Genomic DNA, 15,688 nt, shown 5'->3' with positions numbered 1-15,688 from the left:
CTTTAAAAAAGAGAAGAGCTGTCCGATGTTAAGTGCATACTTTTTCTCTGTCTACATCCATGCTTCTGTCTTTACTTAGGATATCAAATAAAACCTAATATTCTATACAGAAAATTCATATAAGAATCTAAAAGCAGTAACTCATGAAGTTAAATTTCTATTTTGTATGAGATGCATTATAAAAATTATGCAGATAGCAACATGATTTGAGTTTTGCCACTTAGGAAACTTGCCATTGCTTCACCTGTGAGATAACAAATTAAATATCTTGACTAGAACATTAGAGGAAGTATCCATATTTCTCCTTCCCCCTCAGCCATTTGACCCCCACAGTGGCATCTAAGGAGCTCTACCTGCGATAAATAGCACAAGTGTTATATTGTGACAGATCAAGAACATCTCAGTATTATAAATTTCTTATTTACTGGTTGATAGTGAAGCAGATGCCTGCAACTGATAGTTCCATATTTTGTCTTTAAGGGCTACTGAATTGATATACAGAGAAAAGCAGCCTTGCTGTTGTATTTTCATAGGGATACCATGACATCTGTAATACAACTCAGTTAATCTTACTCTCGGTTAATACTCCCCTATGGCAGTCCACGCAAAAAAACAGGTCAATTACTATTATACGCTTGTGCTAAAAACCCATTAGAGAGATGTGTGACCTGATAGTTAAAATCAACCAAAACCAGAACAAGTCATTTTTTTTTTCTGATGATGAGTCTGCAAGACTCAGAGTTCACATGGAAGAGATAGCTTTCTTGGTTCCCTCTTGATATTATCTCCCTCTTTTACATTATTATCAAATATAAGGTTGATCCGTTCAGCCTGAAGCTTCCACTTGCAAGACCCAGACCATGATTAAGTCTGCATTCAGTCATGTGGCCTTCCAGTTTTCATTGTGTGGGTCCCATGGGAGGAGGTTAATTGCTCTGCATGTGAATGTGTGGTGCTGCATGCATTTGTGTTTACGTGCAAAATTTGAGTTGGAGTAAAGCCAAATATTCAGTGCCATTTAAAGTTACCTGCAGTCTTTTATCTGAAACATACTGGTACTCCAGAGTTTTGGGCAGAGAATTTTCCATTTGTGAAAGGAAGTAGCAATAATGTCTAGGTAGGGTAGCAGTGAAAAAGATTTCCTTGATGATGTCAAAACTAGTTTTTCATTTAATAAGGTCAATAGGTATTTTGCCAAAATGAAAATTTTATTTCAGACTTTTTCATCTGCTAAAATTTTTCTCAGTTTTAAATAAATACATTATTTCAATTTGGAACTTAAAAAATATTTAATAGTGTTTTTTTAAGCTACTGCATTAATTTAGGATGATACATCAGTATCTATAGAGCCCAATATGCATTATAAAGATGCAATACATGATTTTAAAAATATTTTTCATTTCATTTGGATTTTTTTTACTTTTTTCTTTTCCATATTCAAATTATTAACAGTTTTACTAAAATACCACTGATATAAAATAGTTGAATTTACATACAGTTTAAATGTGTTGAAATCATTAAGTCATGCTACTTAGTAAAAATGAAAATATCTTTTCTCCAACAAAATTTGGAGGGTTTCATGTATTATGAAATAGTTTGGTAGTATGATACAAAAAAGGTATGAACTAGAGGAATATTATATCTAGAATTTCAAAACACTTACATACATACTTCAAGCCTGCTTCTCAGGCCATCAAAAACATCTCTTTGCTTCTATTTTAACCATCTCCATTAAAAATGCTCATTAAGAAGCTGTAGACTAACAGGCTTCCAGTGAAACTCTTGTTAATGGTCAGAAAGATCTAGTCAAATATTAAGCTTGGAACCTGATATTTAAATGCATTAGCTATAACAATTCTCTAAAATATTGGTATTCCCAGGCCCTTTTGTGTTGTTTCTGGTTTTGGCCTCAACACTGTCACATCACCATGAGTTTTACAATCTTAGAAAGAGCTTTAATGTATCTTCTTTGTGAAATTATTGAGGCATCTACTGAAGCGGAGAGTTTTCTATGCAAGTTCTGCTAACATTCACATTTTAAGTATGTGATATAGGCTGATGGGTCTAATATAAGGACGGGACTCTGCAATGAGAGGTCAGCAGCCATAGATAAGACAGTATGATCTTGTGATGAGAGACTGATGTACGTGTTTTTTGAGACACACAATTACAGACTGAGAATCTTTTGGAGGAAAATGTCAGTATAACTATTACATGGTCAGTAAATAACAAATATGACAAAAACATATAATCCTGTAATCCTTTGAATATCAAGGTCCAGACATGCTCTAGCCAAAGCCAGCAAGGACTTAGGTTCAACTTCCAAAAACTTTAAGGAAGCTTTTTCTCAAGATAGAGGAACAGCTTATGCAACAACCACCACCATTTGAATGAAATCCATGTAGGATTTCAACGCACTTAAAACTGAACTGAATTTAAATCTAAAATTAACCACTATCTCTTCTACCCCCTCTCCTGAAAATAACAAGCTGAATAATCTTTGTTCATTTTGTAACACAAGCTGAACTGAAAGCTGACAGAAATATGCTGGGTTTGTATAATGCTAGTGGAAAAAGAAAATATTTCAAACCTGAAAGAGATAATTTGTCCAAATTTGTCCAAACATCATGTACATAACTTAAAATTACTGAAACCATTCTTCACCTGGGGTGCTTCAACTGAAAACAGATTTTTCGACTGTTTTATCACAGTGTAATTATCAAAATATAGGGTGGGAGCATGCACACATGCAGAAAATGCAGGGATAAAATATAAGAGACTATTCAGTGTGAAAAGTTTAGATGCAGAAAGTGCTTAGAAGTCTTTCCTCACCATTCTGCAGAAAAGCTTTTGTCACACCGTGATTTCTTTAATAAGCTTGCATGAAGTATATGGTAAATCTTGATGGGAATAATCTAAGCCAGTTGAAAACTGAGTGGACTCAGTCCTTCAATGTTCTTGGTTCCCCCGATAAAAACTATCCATCATGCTCAAGAACAACCTAACAGCTCAGTCTTTCAGAAGATATCAGATTTTTTTTTTTTTTTTTTTTTTTTTGTGCACCAGGACCAGTTTATTATCATTAATTCATAATTTTCTGTGTATTTGGATTGCAATACCGTACTTATTATGTTAAGTCTCAGCACTTGAAAAAGTGGAGCTTGGACAAACTGTAAGGTATTATATCAATAAAGACTGCAGTGAAACCCTCATCTCCAAAGCTTGAAAAAATAAACAGAGCAAATAAAAAGTGGTTTTCTTGCTCCTCTGTGCACTCAGTGGAAAGAAACTATCAAACTTTTGCACCCCACTGCTCCAAGATGCATTAAAAATCTCTCTCAGTTGAGAGCAAGATGTGTCAACCACCATTGCTGTTCTGGCTCAATTTAAGGGGAAAGAAATCTGTTTTTGTAAAAGCTGCCAGTGAAAAACTTTCATCTTAACATTCATTCATGCTCGAGAGCAGTCCTGTGTTTAAAGCTTAATGGGCCAAATTTACAGAGAACTCTAATGCTGATAGCTGGCATTGACCCATGCTGTGTGTTGACAAAAGGCACACTTATGTGGCACCATTTTTCTAACGTTAGAATGCAACTTAATTGAGAGAATCTTCCGAGCAGCTTTGGTTTTCTCTGTTCAGCAGCAGCTGTGGGGTGTGGGTACATGGTACCTGTCATATCAGATCAGATCAATGATGCCACTGAGCTCAGGGCTGTCCTAGCCACTGCTAGAGATTTCTGAAAGAGATGTAGGCTCCCAGCACAGGAAGACACAGTAGGCATGGGAATGGAAGTGGAGGAAGCTACAAGTTGAATCCTCTCTGGAGTAATCAGTTTACCCTGAGGTGAGAAGTTTCCTTATTGCTACTGCAGCACATGGCACTTAGCAGGGTTATTTCAGAAGCCACACACAGTTCCTCATGACAACTGTAATTGCATGTGACGGCTGCAGCCCTGATCAGTTAGAAGCAACAGGCATGCAGTGGTCATGCATTAATATTTGAGGAAAAGCTGTAAGTGAAGAGAAATGAAGGGACGGAGGGAGAATATGACCTTTAAAAGATTAAAGAGAATATCACATTGATTCCATCAGTGTGTGCCGAGACAAAACCTGTTTCTTTGCAGATGTCTCTCTTTCTGTCTTTTATACAAAAACATTGAAACTGAGCACTTATGAGTAATACTTGGTGTAAAACCAGGATATTAATTCTGAGCAATAAACTCTAATGTGAAAATCTGCCTAGGAGCACTGTAAATACTTACACATTCTCATCTAACCTTTTTCTACAAACCCTTGATAACAGTAGGGAATGAATATTATGGTTTTAGCCTAATGACAATCTAAATGCTTTCTTGATAAGGATGCTACACACAGAACGTTTTCCTAGATACCAGCTTTTATTATGAGAATAAAATAGTGAGCCAAACGTAAGAAACAGACCAGCAAAATACCCCTCTTGAGACTCTAATCAAAAGATATTTTTGTATTCATATCCATTCTTGTTGTTATCTAACTCAGAAAAAAAGGGGTGGGACGCCTCTCCTGCACCATGTATGCAACTGTGCAGCTTTCAGTTTAATCTTTCTCTGGAAATAAGGTTTTGAAATTCTTCTGTCTAATTGATTTTGTTTGTAATACCACCATGATAAGGCATTCTGTCCAATCAGATACATTTAATTGACGGACATTTTAAATGTGACAAATTTACAATGATCTGAGTGGTACATGGCAACTGCTAGGGAATGAACTTCATTTACCATTAAATCAGCCTACATTTAGTGTTCAGGAAGACAGCATGCACTGGGTGTCATTGCCTGCGAAAAAGCATGTTTCCAACTCCCATTATCATTAGGCCACTCCTAAGCTGGGCTTGCAGTTGTCTTTGGCATTTCCCAGAACAGCAACCTCAAAAATACACAGAGTCATATGCCTCTTAGCATCAAAGTGGACCATAACCTTGACACACAATGATAAGACTCCATATCTAGGGATTACTCAATTCTGAAAAAAAAAAAAATAAATAATCTTATATTCTTATTTTGCATTTCTATTTTCACACTTTTGTGTACTTCCTTATTTGTTTTCTAACTTTTTATTCGTTTCTTTGTTCATTTTTACTGCTTGACTCTCTTTCTTCCTTCTCATACTCAAAAGACAATAACCCTGCATCCAAGTCCCATGCACATGAACAGCCATTTTCTCTAGAGACACCAATGACACTGACCCACAGACTCTTGCTGGAGGCAGAAAATGTTGCTTGCAAGACCTCTCCCTTGTCACCAGCTTCATGGGGCATAACATGCTAAGGGGATACTTGTTACCAGAAGCATCTCCACAACCTATATTCTGCCTACTTTTTACTGGCTGCCAAAATACCCACTTATTATGTATACTTACTGTCCATCTCCAGTGCCTGTTCATTAAAATTTTGGGGTGAGCTCCCCATCAAGGGTTTGTCAAGGTGAATTAGCTGAGACAGAGCATATCAGCAACATGGCATAATATTCTGGGGACACAAGCTACCTAATTTACAGATAATTTTTTCCATCATATGGGATATACAGGTCCCCAAGCATCTGCAAAAGCACCTCTCTCTCCTTCTTTGAACTCTCATGATGTTTATAGGAAAATTTTGGTGACTGTGAGGCTGTAGAAACTGTCGTCCCACAGAAAATGCTGACCAAATACTGTTTGTCTCTTTTACTCCCCTAACTGACTTTTTTTCTCTCTCTTTTTGTTTAAATGCTTAGATGTTGTACTTAGATTGTAAAGTTCTCTTGGAGCAGGATTGTCTGCTCTGATGTGCTCCCAGATAACTTAATAAGGTAGACAGTATTTTAATTAACTATGAACATGTGTGCAGCAATATCAGAAGATAGATACAAGTAGATAGAAGTTGCACACTTCCTTACCCATCTAGTCCTATTTTATCCTCACACTGGCCTAAATCCATATTTTAAGCCCAAGTTTCTTTAAAGTCAAAAAGTGTTATTTTGAGATTAATTTTTGACCAAAGGAATAATTAAGGAGCTTTCTGCATTTGCTAGATCAGATGGTCTTCTGTATCATGCCTTAGATGGTCTTACTCTTATTTATTTAAATATACCTGGCCAACTCAGTCCTCCCCTTTGAGTAGTTCAAAGGGTTTCATTTAAGTTTGCATCCATGGGAAATGGAGACTACAGAGACTTGTGAGGTCCAAATACTGAAGCCTCTTGATATACTGTTAAAAATATTACTTCCGTGGCTTTAGCAGTTAATATGATAGACACTACAGAAGAAGTTCTATACTTAAGCTGCACAGTTGCATACATAGCAGGGATGTGCACACCAGGTGGACTGACATCAGAATGTTTTCTGGACTCCAGAAGCAAGCACAGAAAATAACAGATTAATTCATTTTCAGGGGTAAAGATCACATGAGAGCAAAGGAAAACTCCAAGCTTTCACTTTCACACACCTGATCAGAGATTTGGCATTACAATTTTACTTCATTTCCCTTTTGATAAATGAAGTATGGTTATTGGAACTGACTAAATGACTGTGTTCAGTAGAAAGACTGGAAAAATAATGAAGATGGTAGTCAATTTTTTATATATTATACACAGACAAAACATCTCCTACATAGAATCTTAGATGTGCTATTTTGGAACTCCAAAGGAGAAACAGCCTTTAAAAAAATAGCAATACTGAAAAAAATAATATATCTGTGCACTTATCACCACAGCAGGAAGTGGAGAGCAGAGGCAGCAACACCAACAGTAAGCATGTGCCTAATGGCTCAGCAGAAACACCCTCCTAACGTCTGCTAGCTCTCCATACACAGAGCTATTCAGTGCCCTTTGAACATACACACAGTGTTTTCGAACTAATTATGAGGCTGGCATATGGTACATTTACCAAGAAAGAAAAAGACAAACTTTTTAAAAGCACTGTCATGACCATTATGGCAGAGAAACAGTTGGCCACTATTACAGGACCTGAGCCAACATTTATTTAAATCAATGCAAAGATTTTTACTGACTATACAGCAGACTTTGAATCTGGTCCACAGTAAATGGAGAACTTTTCTGAGATTCCTGGCCTCATAAAGAGCCAGAGACTGCTTTAGCACTACCAATGTCTGGCTAAACAGAAACTGTTCTTACAAAAAATCCTGTAAGGCCTAATAGAGGGGAAAGCAAAAGGTTCCCTTGGAGTTCAAGGGGCTTCTGAAAATGAATGATATGATTCTTACAGAATTTTTATGTACCTGTTTTATTCAATAAAGACCTGTAACCATACTATAAAATTCTATTGATCAAAATTACTGAACATGACTTATGATCATTCTCCAGCAAATGCTATGATAGATTTCCACAAAACTATAGCAATATAAGACAATACACTATGCCTTGTTAAATCTCGTCTAAGCAGTTGCAAGAGAGATTTCTAGTTACAGCATAGTGCTTACAGTCCTAGTGGGGGTTCAGTTTAGAGTTATGCCTACAAAAGTGTCTGCTGACTAGGCTGTAGTCTCCTGCAAGCCCCTCAACTCAATCACAAACAACAGTTCACCTCAGACCTGGAAGTTCTGCAGTCCTCACCTCCAACCTCTTCCCTCTTGACCGTGTTTTCACCCACTCTGCAGGCCTCCAGCATGGGAAATCAGTGAGCAGCAACCCCACAGTTCCACGTCTTAATGCCATGCTGGAGATGCAGTACAGATGATTCTGGTTAGGAAAGGTGGTGATGATGAGACAGCTTGAGCTTGGTCAAGGCAACACGGAGACCAACAGTAAATGTCACAGTGGACACAACCCTAAATGAAACCATCAATGATCTGAGGCTGGCATTTGGAAACATTTGCATTAGCGAGGTTCCTATCTGGGAATAGACTTTCATGTATAGCCCAAAAATGTATTACTAAATTGATGCAACTCCTTTTTACTAGTTTTAACTACTACAGATCAAACCCTCAGTTGCAAAGTACTTATGCTACCAGGAACTTCCACTGCAACCCCAGTTTCCAGTAACTTTTAAACTATAACCCATGTGTTTCTTTTTCACTCTTGCGGCTATTAAAATGATGCAAAGCCCTGCTTTCAAACAGGTCTGCAGCTCTTGCTCTAAGCAGCAACATTTTTTCTGAACAGCCTTGCATTCTCTCATAAGCTCACACAACCAAGTATGAAAAAAAGCTACCACAAAACAAAAGTATGATGGAAGCAAGTGACAAGGTAGCTTTGACAATGCAGGCAATAAAAACTGTGAAAAGGTGCTAGCACTGGCCTCATCCTGTGCTAGTAGAGTGACGATCTGACACAGACTTCATGTATTCCCTAGGGTTGCTAGTATATGCAGCATGCTTACCACAAACTCTTCTTCAGTTTTGCTGTGCTGAGATGCTTTCTTCCTGAAGTGAAATGAAGCCTAAGAATGTTTTGGATGAGCACAGAACATGGACTTGGCATCCATAAAAGATGACTTACTCAGTACAAGTGCAAAGAAAGGAAAAAAAACAGTTTAGGAAAAATCTTCTCTAAAATAAACTTTAAACAAACAGAGAAATCAACCCTCAAAGGGCTATGGAACATCAAGAATTATAAACCTTCTTCTAAACAATCCTTTTTTTTTTTTTTTTAATTTACGTTTGAAATTTATCCAAATTTGTGACACAAAGTATACTACAACAGAACATAGAACTAGTAATTGAGAACTAAAGTGACAGAACAGTTTAGAAAAACATAAATACATCAGTGCTATGGCCAACAAATCTGACTGCACTCTGAAACAGGCACCCAGTGCAGAGCTTCTTACATCATCCAAGCACCAAATGTTGCAAATAAAAGAGTTTAAGTTGCATGGAATATATAACCCGGAATGAGTGTTCAGAATTTTATATGGATTTCAAGAAAGCATTTGATATTGCATCACCACAACAGCAAAGATAGAGTGGTGAAAAGAGAAAGAAATATATTGAATTAAATGCTAAAAAGAGTATCAGTAGAAGATGGTGCAGTTAAATTACATACTCTGCTTGTTATATGGTATATTATGGTCTCCAATGAACAAGCCAACACTAGTGTACAGAAAAGTATTTTCTTGGAAAAATAAAATCCTCTCTTCTTATTTTGAGAAAATATGTCCTCTTTTATATAAGTGATGTGTCACCAGTACTTTAACTCTTAAATGCCTCAAAATCTGCCTTCATGTGCCTCTGGAAATGATGATATTCATGTTTCACAGATTATTAAGTGTGTTTTTTAAAGACTAATGAGTTATTTTATTGCTTATTTCTGTTTAAGGAAACTAGAAGCCCAGGTCTCGCTGACTGCAAAGAGATTTAGGATCCTATCTGCATAACAAACTTTAAAAATAATTTTGGACAGTTGGTATAACAGGGAACTAAATACAGATTTCCCTGACCTCAGGCTGATACTTTAACCTCTGAACCACGTTTTTTCTATCACAACATATGTGTTAAGCCAGCACAAAAAATTTGAAAACCAGGCCTTATTCATAAGAAAGAGGTGAAAACCAAAACCTTTACTGCTAGTTAAGCTCTCACAAGGATAATGATATGGCACATACTGGTTTGATTTAGTTTTCTTGTTTTATTTCTAGAACTCCACAGCACCAGGCTTTTTGTTCCACAACCTAGTATTCACAGAAACATGAGATGTTTTCAGCCTTAATAACACTAATAATGATAATGAAGAATACTGGAAAGTAGGAGAGAGACCACCCTAAAAATAAGCTCTGTAGACAATACATATAAACCTAAATGATTACACAACATCAGTGCTACTTAGGTGGACTCAGCCCACCTTCCCCACCCCGCAAAAATTATTCCTTAATTAATTCTTATCATGTTTCGTCATAGTCACAGACAGCTCTGACAACAATCGATTCCAATGAGGTTTGTTCATTTAACTTGTCTGACTCTCTCAACTCACGTAAAGAAATTGTTTTGAATGAACATTATTTATTCAGCAGGTTAATTCTTACAGAAAGTATTATCCATATCTGTGGGGGAAAAACTAGGGGGAGACAAAAATTTAGGATATAAATTTGGGATATAAAATAGTAAGGAAGCAATTGGACAAAATAAAAAGAATAAACTTCATCCAGTAATCCCCTAGCTCTTCTTCAGTTTTAAAAAGAGAGATGGAGAACTGAAGCAGCAAGTACAGTCAGAAGAACTAAGTATAGTTAATCTTTACAGTGACAATTCATGAGGGCTGAGTGAACCAGAGATGGTCCAGACTGATATTCAGAGGTGTGGTGTTGGCTGGATCACCTGCACCTTATCACCTGAACCTCCAGGCCACTATTGAGAGAGAATATTTCTGATCTGGGAAGAAACTAGCAAAACCTAACAAAAGAACAATGTCTGCTTGGCTTCTTCATGCCACTGCTGACAGTGATGAAAGTTGCAAAGAGGGAGTGACAGCCCCTAAAAAACCTGTAATTACTTCCATGTAAAGATGTTACCCTTTCCAAGGCACAGTGTAAATGGTTTTGAAGTGAGTGACATTGCATACATGTGGCACAAGAACAACATTAGTTACACGGAGGAGCTTCAGCTCTGAAAATGTCTGGTTTTGGACTAAAAAGGGTTACAGACTTTAATGTCAGTGATTTATTCAGATAACACCCATTAACATTAAAAGGGCATGAGTTATGCTCATAACTTCCCGTACACCAAGAATGACAAGATTATTCCTCAGAGTCTGTTGAATACAGAGATCTACCAGAAGCAGATGGGAAATCAAATTTTGCTGAAAAACAGAAGATTCTGATCTCATCAACAGAACCTACAAATTACTATATGAGCCCTTTCAAAGTAAGAAAGACTATGGACAAAACCTTAGTGGAAAAAAACCCAGCATGTGTGCATCTGAGCTGCAAATAGCTGGTTCATATTCCTCATCATCTGTGCTCTCTAGCTTTGTCTGCACTTAAGTTTATGAAGCTTGCTGCTTATCACTAAAAAAATGATATACATCTGAAAGACAGGGTTGCACTAGGATGCTTGATGGTGCAGTGCTGAGGTTTACATAGCACAGGTCAGGATGAATCTTGAATGCTAAAAAGAAAAGAAAACAAAACATACAAACAAAAAGTATTGAACAGGTGCAATTTGTGCACTCATTTGTGAACAACCTGTGCTCAGCATGACTGGTACTGTGTTCAGAGACCATCTCTACCTCTGAAGTAAACAGAGGATCCTCATGAAAGGGCAATTCCCTAAGATCACTCTGTCAAGGGTGAGGAAACTAACACTACTGCACAGATTCTGTGCTCACTCGCCTTATGTGAATCTTACCCAGGCCAGGATAAAATAATGTTTTTAATATTATAGATGCTAAGGACTCTGTGCTACCGTCACTACTAGAAACTCTCATGCCCCTTTGCCTATTGCAAAAACACCTTCCTGTGGACTGTGCTACACAGACAAACTTCCAAGTTCTAAGACTTTGTCTGGAATGGACCAGCAAGGAAGGAAAGGGTTGGAAGACCACTTTTGAGCAATCAACCAGTTACAATATACTGCCTGTATGAAAAATAGAGAAATTGGAATTTCTTACCATCTCCTTTTATGGGACCTTTCTTTTCATTGCTCACTGATTTGTCTAATTTTACCTCTATTTGCAGAAAACTGATTTGTTTAAAGGAAACATAACCCCCATATGAATCTATGCAGAGAGACTGCTTTACTCATGCTGAAACCACTTTTGCGACCGGTGAAGCCAAGATTTGAAGTGGCTATGTTTCAAGGTCCTGCTCTTTAAAGTCAGTTGGCACTGACTCCCATTCTTGTGGGAAGTCAGTCAAATTTAGCTATGTATGCATTTTAAAAGCTACAGCTGACATGGTAGAAGTTCACCATTTAGAAATTACTCTCTCTCTTCCCCATAAAAGAAAAAAGAACAAAGTCCTTACCTGCAATGAATGTTCTAGCCTAGATCAAGTGGAGATTTTCCTGCCATTTCAAACACCTGAACCAAGAGTATTTCTCCTTCTACCACCACTGCTGGAGCCCAGGATCTTCCCTGGAACTGTACAGGAGAATGCCCAGTGCTACAAATAAAGGTGGGGAGGAGATGAGGAATGGAGGAAGTGTGAGTTGGACCATGCCAGAGAGATTTGGGGGCTGGCTGAATAAGGCAGGAAGTTTAGAAGAAAGGTCATAGACTTCACGTATTTCATGCCAAGTGTGGCTTGGCACCTAGCTGACACCATCTGAATGAGGCAACCAGGAAACAGGAGCCAGTTCTGGAGGGGAGGTTACTGGGTAAAATACTGACTTGGAAGATCAGGCCTGGATGAGCCAAGTATTAGGTACTGAGAAGCAGCTGGACAAGGAGTGAAGTTTTCAGGAAGAACAAGCACATTCTGGAACACAAACCAAACAAAATAACCTGGAAAATGGGAAAGGAGGAACTCAGGAATTGATCTAGACATCCTGAGAAGGAATATGTAGATTCTCTGACCAAAAGGATGGATACAGGTAAGGAAGCAGTATATGCTGGGAAAGGAGACAGAACTGCAAGACAGAGCAGATGAGACTGGGTATGGAGGGATACAAGCAGGTTGTAGAAGGATCTGTGTCTGTTAAAACATACTTGTCTCCAGAGTGTGGAAGGGAGCCAAGGAGTCAAGCCTCCCTCTGAAACCAGCCACTGTCCCTGCGTGGCTCACCCACAGAACTGTTTCAGTCAGCAGGGGTTTTGGCCATCATTACACCAGTAATGAGTCAAGAGAATAGTGAGTAGATTTCTTTTGTTTGTTCATTTGTTCGTTCTGGTTTGTTTTGGTTTATTTCGTTGGTTTGTTGTTTTTTTTTTTTTTTTTCAGATATTTTTGTCATTAATTTTAGAAGCTATGTATACCACACATTTAATAGAATGATAAAATGTAAATGCAAATGCTCAAGAATCTGAAAATCCCCAAGTTAAATTTGCTTTTGCTGAATTCAATGCACAGGGGGTATATGCAATTTACTACTATTTTTAACTATGCAATCATAGGCAAACTGTCCCCACATTTTGTACAATAGCCCTAATGTGCAGTTTTCAGGAGAGCCATAGCAATGAGGAAGCAGTGAGAGAAGTAAACTGCCTTCCAGAGCACAGATCCTTTAATTCTGTATTACCCAGTTTTATCTTTTCTGATTGAAGCTAGAAGAAAAGACACATTTGTAAAGAAGCACATTAATAAAAGGGAATCATTCACTGTACCTACGCTGAGGTTGTTTTCTATCAGCTGACCAGATCACCTTCCTACCCATCTGTATCTATCTTCTGCCTCAGAATTGTTCTAGCAAACCTAATTAAAAAAAAAAAAAAAAGATCATGCAGTTTACTGGAAAATGTATAAATGTATAAATGTATCAGGTTTCCCATAGGCACTGCATGGGCAACATTCAGGTCAATGACCCTGCTTTGGTAACTTATGAAACAGGGCTACTGTAATAGATTCCCACCTCACCAGAGACCAGTGTGGTCGCACTTACAGCCACTTGGGAGGAGTCTGGAGGGAAAGTGCAATAGCAATACAGAAAGTGTGATTTGTATGTAAAACTGGTATTGTGTGCAAGGTCAACTTGACTGGAAAATAAAAACAACAAAGTTTTTGACACACTAGCCCTTCCATCACAGCTACAACAGCACTACCACTGCTATGAAAACACAGTATTATAAAGCAAATCTGTTAGTTCAGACTATGAAAATCCAAGGTAAAGAAAGACAATGTGAACAGTATCCAGTAAAATGCTCAACCAGGCCAAGCACTTTATCACCTATTTTTGTCTACTGGTATGAAAGTTTCTGCATTTGTTTTCTTTAGAAAAGCAGAGTAGCTTCCATTACAAGAATTTCAGAACCTCTAGGGGTTTTTTTTTTTGTGTTCATCAAGGTTTTTTTCTTCACACATCATTTCGCAGGTAGTACATTGTGCCCTCCACCCTTTGGAGCAGCTGGTGTGATATTATTGAATAGATGCAGCACATTGATTGTGGACTGCTGGGAATTACTGGCTGGCACAGTGGGTAACAGTATAAGTATTAACTGTCACAGATAGAGTTGTTTTTTCTGTACAGAGAATTCAGTTAAAAATAAAATAAATATATTCTAAATATTTCTCTCTCTTCACATTTTCCCGGTTTCCAGGACTTTTAAGTTGATCCCTATAATTTCTCTTCCATATGCAATATTACCAGGTAACGACTATCGAGGGTTTCCTGCTCTCTATTTATATGCCCCATCTTCAGTTGAAAGATCTGATTTTTCACAACGTTCAGAGAGATTGAGAGTTGACTAGTGCAATGTAACATCTTCCAAATTCTGCTTACATATAAGAAATGCCACAAGAGCTCTGCAGTATAAGGATTAATAAAGTGCAGTAATCCAGGCTGCAACAGGAAGAATTTGCAGTATCACAATCAGCACACTGCTGTAAAGCCCCTGTACATGCTGGTTTACAAACAGTACAGATGGCAACACAAGCTTTAACACTGAGAAGCATATATGAGATTAGATATTCTTTTTCCCATAATCTTTGTTAAACTTGTCTCCTCACAGAAATAAAGATAGCAGAGGGTTCTGGGAGAGTGTACAAATGAAATCTTACAGGTAATGAGAAATAAGGAGCTTTAGGATATAGTTTAATGCTATTCTCAATAGACTCCTCCTCATGCCAAATTACATCTCAAATGTTTATGGTGCTTCCAAAGGGAGTGTCACCATTCTGAAGAGAGTATGTAATCTGGATGATACACTGATAGTGGACATATATCATCCTAATGACATTTGTAACAAGACATTGGGACTGTCAGTCATGCATATTCCATTGCAAAGAAAAAAAAAAAAAAAGTAGCAATAAATTGCAGTGCCATTATCTGTATAAGAAAGCCTCTTTATTAATTGCATCCCATTAGTGACTGCAATATTTTACTAGTGAGTACAAACAGTATCATGGGAAGCTTTTAAATTGATTTTTTTTCTTTTAAGTTGCTTGAATGTGATTAAGGCTCTAAACTCTAGAAGATGTTTTGACCTTTGTGAAGCTTAACTGAGAAACTGTTTCAGGAAAAGTAAAAATGACTCAGATTTAAATTCAATAACGGCAAGCCAATGCACATTGTGAGAAGGACAAAGCACTGAGGGGATGGTGCTAAGTAAAATTATGGTTAATAATAGGAGAATCTGAGCTAAAATGCAGAAAATATAGAAAGAATTATGAAAGATATCAGAAATACACTTCATAATGAGCCCAAAATGAGATGTAGCTAAACAGGTTGAAATGGCTTTTCTGATATATAAGAGGAACGATACTTGTAGGGAAGTCATAATGCCTCATTTCTTGAAACTGATAAGGCACATTCAGAACAAAATTGAAGGTATTTAAGTAAGACAGTGATGTTATATATTGGGAATTGGAGGTAAAGGTTTCTTAGCTGATGCAAGGCACAGACAGACTAGATGAATGGGTAAAAAAGATTTCAAATTATGCTTTCTTCATCCACCTATTCTTTTCTGCTATCTTTTTTTCTTTTCCCCACACTCCCCACAACTATTAAGCATCTCTCTGCAAGTATAAAGGCCCTAAACTAATGTACCGATGTGTACTTTACATCACTTTACATGTCTTAATCTGACAATTAGATGAGGGAATGTGAGGAGCAAACACAAAATAGCCCTGC

The 15,688-nt window shown here is 37.5% G+C and overlaps 1 long non-coding RNA gene across 1 annotated transcript in view; it reads right to left on the bottom strand.

Annotated features, from left to right (window-relative positions):
• The window catches only part of LOC309437998, an 84,649-nt gene extending 72,587 nt beyond the window's left edge, over positions 1–12,062 (bottom strand). Inside the window, exon 1 of the long non-coding RNA XR_014183703.1 lies at positions 11,929–12,062. This is a non-coding gene — a long non-coding RNA (uncharacterized lncRNA). The remainder of the gene's footprint in view (positions 1–11,928) is intronic.
• Positions 12,063–15,688: the final 3,626 nt, after the last annotated feature.

The sequence above is a fragment of the Streptopelia decaocto genome (genome assembly GCF_964273445.1).
Source record: "Streptopelia decaocto genome assembly, chromosome: 3".
NCBI lineage: Eukaryota > Metazoa > Chordata > Aves > Columbiformes > Columbidae > Streptopelia > Streptopelia decaocto.
The sequence above is the reverse complement of the archived record's forward strand: the minus strand, read 5'-3'. Positions and strand labels throughout refer to the sequence as shown.